Consider the following 3,726-nt stretch of genomic DNA (forward strand, 5'->3'; position numbering starts at 1 on the left):
TAAATCTTTTAGGGGTACGCAGTACCCTGCCGTACCCGCTTACTTTCACCCCTGCAAGTAGGTTATAGCAAGGTGGAGAGGAAGACAACCCCATGCCTTATCCCAAACATCACTTCTCTCCCTCCCCTCCTCTTCAGCCAGCACATCATACGCTTCTAATTACAAGCCATGGGAAAGCAGGGAAAACAACAAGATTTTACAACAACAAGACATTGTGATGAGTTCAGATCAAGCAGCAACATCTGCCGAGTCTGAAATCAAATTAGGGAGCACAAGAAGAAGTTTTATTTTTATAGCACTTTTTAAGCAACAAGGCAATTCAAAGTGCAAAGTACAAGAGAGAGTAAAGAGAAAGAAAAAACAAGGGGAAAAAATGACAAAAAAAAATAGAGGCTCAGCTGCATAAGGAACGAAAACACGTGAGGCTACATTACAAGTCCTGTGTATGCATTACAACAGCTGTGACTGTGTAGACGAGTGAAACGGTGACGTAGAGCTCCGTGGTCGTCCACAGAAGGGGCTCAGTGGAAAACACCACATGAGGAGCGGATGGAAATCCAAGCACAAGGTTATTTTTTTGATTCGCTAACTTGTTAGTGTTTCTGGGACTGGCATATGGCTTTCATTTCTGCTCCGCTGTAGGTAACCAAGGAAGAGTGGTGGGGGGAGACAAAGAAAGGCTGAGATAACACCGCTTCCATCACTGGCTTTGGTTTCTAATGAGCTCGTGGGAAGGATGCCTCCTTGAACTGCTCAGCTGACTCGCATTTGCTGTTAAATGAGTGCACGCAACATGGTGGCAACCGGTTGTGTTCACTTCCTTCCTGAAAATGTGGGACTGTTTTAATGCCACGATGAGGCCAGTTTGTTGTTGCAGCACTCCTCCACCGCGGACAGACATGCACACACTTAACACAAACACAAGCAAACATGGAGAGGGAATGCGAGTTTTGTGAATCCATCCGTGAAACACACAATTGGTACTCCTTGGAGTAGAGAGCTTTTTTTTTTTTTTTTAAACCCAGGCAACACTAACTCATGGGTCTGACATTAGAGCGCTGCAGGCCGTGGTGTGAGGGCCCAAGGCATGTAAATACCAGACGACAATAAGGAGATGGACCAGAGTGCGCGCTCGTTGTCATCTTTTTACGAGCCTGTTCCCACAAGACGCAGAGCAAAGCTGGGAAACAGTACATTTATTTTCCATCATGTTCTGTCAAGAAGGTGTGGGACAAAACCAGAATCAAAATGTACCTAAGTTTAAGACAAGGTACAGTTTTATTGTGTAACTTTTGATGAGGAAAGAAGGCAGTGAGAATTAGCAGTCATCGGTTCTAAGAACTGGCAACTCTCAGTGTAACTGGGGATTTGCAGTGGACACTTGTTAGGTGGACGAGAAGATCCCCTCTTTTTCTTTTTCTGTCATGAAGCACACGGATGGGCTGGCTCCCTGATTAAACACACCAGGCTGTTGGTAAAAGCTGACGTCCAGCTGGCTACAGCCCTACTCGGTTGTCCTTCAAATTAGACCGGAGGAGGCAGCAGTGCTGGTGCACAGCTCTCTCAGACAGGCTGTTTATTCCTCACAGAGACATTCTTTTTGCATAAAAAAATATTGTTCGTATAGGTCTGCTCATCTGTCTTCCATTTTAGTCATCGCCATTGAGCTTCTCTTAGTACAAGCTAAAAAGTTAGCTTCAAACCAGAGAGTGAGAGAAAAAAAACAACTTCTCTTCATGGACTCAGAGGAATGCTGTCCTGATTGATCAAGACAAGGCTTTAAAAAAAGCTGGGAAGTTTTTTAGCTGTCAAGAAATTGAAGGGGAATTACTTCAAAACCTGTCTTAAAACACGACACATCACCATGCTCAGAGAGAAGGAATTATCATCTCCAAAGGCCTCGCAAGGCATTTATTTGGATCAGTTTCAAATTCCATCTGGAGATGTTTAAACATCATTAAAATATGTGCTGGCTGAACAGCTCTGGCTCAAATTACGGCCCCTGAAATCGCTGAAAAAACACGCAATTTCAACACCCACCCCCGAATGTTGTTGCAATGGAGTACCGGAGTTGGAGTGCACAGCTTCATTGGTCAAATGTCTAGGATTCGTTAGTATGAAAGCTGCTCTTAGAGACCATGCTTTCTTATGAATTCAGTCAAATGAAAGCAAAAGCGAACCGAAAAAGGGAGAGGCCAGGATGGTGGGAGGAAATGATAGAAGCCACGGTTCAGTGTGAGTGTCTGCGTGCAGCCCATGCCAAAAAAAGAAAAAAAAAAGAAAAGAAAAAAAAAACACAATCCCTGAGTCTTGCTGGGATCTGATTTCAGCACAGAGCCAAGGCAGGAAACGGGTTTCTCTCAGAAGGGGGTGAGATTGGGGATTTTGAACCTCATCTCCTCTCAGAGGAGAAAAAACAAAGACATTTTAAAGTCTTCAACAACTGTCTCCACCACCCCTTTACTGATAGTCTTATGTATTGTCATTTGTATACATGGGTGCATCTTCACCTATATAGTCCAAACCTCCACTGCCAAGGACACAATCACACAACTGGGCTTGAGTCCTCGTCGTGGATGCTTACGTCACAGAGAGGGTTAGCTAAGTTCAGAGCCTTGTATCTGCATCTGGATCACAACCCCACTTCAGTGGAGCCGGAGGGGGATGCTCAGCACATGTGCACTGAATTAGTTCTGGCTACACAATGTTCAGAGCCTTAAAAACCCTTTTGTTACTCAGCCGTTATGCAACATGCTACCCTTCATGTGCACAACAGTCTTTATCTTATTTGTCACCAGTTTGGTCTTTACTGCTTGTAGCCAGCTTCCCCCAATGAAGGCGACTCCAACAGCACTCTGCGGTAACAGCAAGTTTGCTGGCATTTCACCACAGGGCCATGAGTTCATCTAAAAGTGTACATGAAGGAATGGAAGGGAGTGGAGATGGTGGAAAACAGCTTATGTGCCTCAACAGACGAGAAGTATGATGAGGAGAAGGAACTCTTGTGAGAATAGATGTCCATGTCATAGGTGTGCATCAAGAGAAAAATGCTTCCTGCATTAAGAAACAGCATGCAGCCTTTTGTTTCAGTATTTTTGGTTCGGGCAGTTATCTACTTTTTCTCACAAAGAACAAAGACATTATTTTCTAAAGTACGGTGCGAACAGACAGTGCCTTGTATCCACACCAGCCCTGTTTGGTTCGCTTTAATCAAACTCTAGTTTGCTTGCCTAGAAAGTTTGGTTTGTTTGGGGAAGTGAAAATGCACAGCTGAACTCTGATGGGGACCAAAAGAGTAGACTAAGTTCTCGGAGACTGCACCAAAAGCAGGAAGTGGACTACAGTACAGGGCATTCTGGGTCAATAGAACCAAAAGGAGCCTAACGCTAGAAGTGTTTGGTCTTTTACTTAGGACAAAAGAGAAATCTGACACCACTCCATTTTTGTTTACATTTTGTGAGGACATTGCGCTTATGTCTTCTTTTGAGGTTTTTGTGTCGTTTTCTTCAGTGGTTCTTGGTACAGGGCCACCACAGGTGAGGGGGTGAACAGGTTTCTCTGCACTGTCTGTTTGACACAGTGTAATGTGAAAGCAAACCTACCTAGCTGAAAACATAACAAATGTTGTAATTTTGGTCCCCAACTGATCCAACTCTACAGGACTATTAGGTGTGAAAACTATCATGTGATATCACAAACTGTCAATTTCAACTTCAAATTGAAAAA

Source organism: Poecilia latipinna, unplaced genomic scaffold (genome assembly GCF_001443285.1).
Source record: "Poecilia latipinna isolate Pla-1442-1.1 unplaced genomic scaffold, P_latipinna-1.0 Scaffold3612, whole genome shotgun sequence".
In the NCBI taxonomy this organism is placed as follows: Eukaryota; Metazoa; Chordata; class Actinopteri; order Cyprinodontiformes; family Poeciliidae; genus Poecilia; species Poecilia latipinna.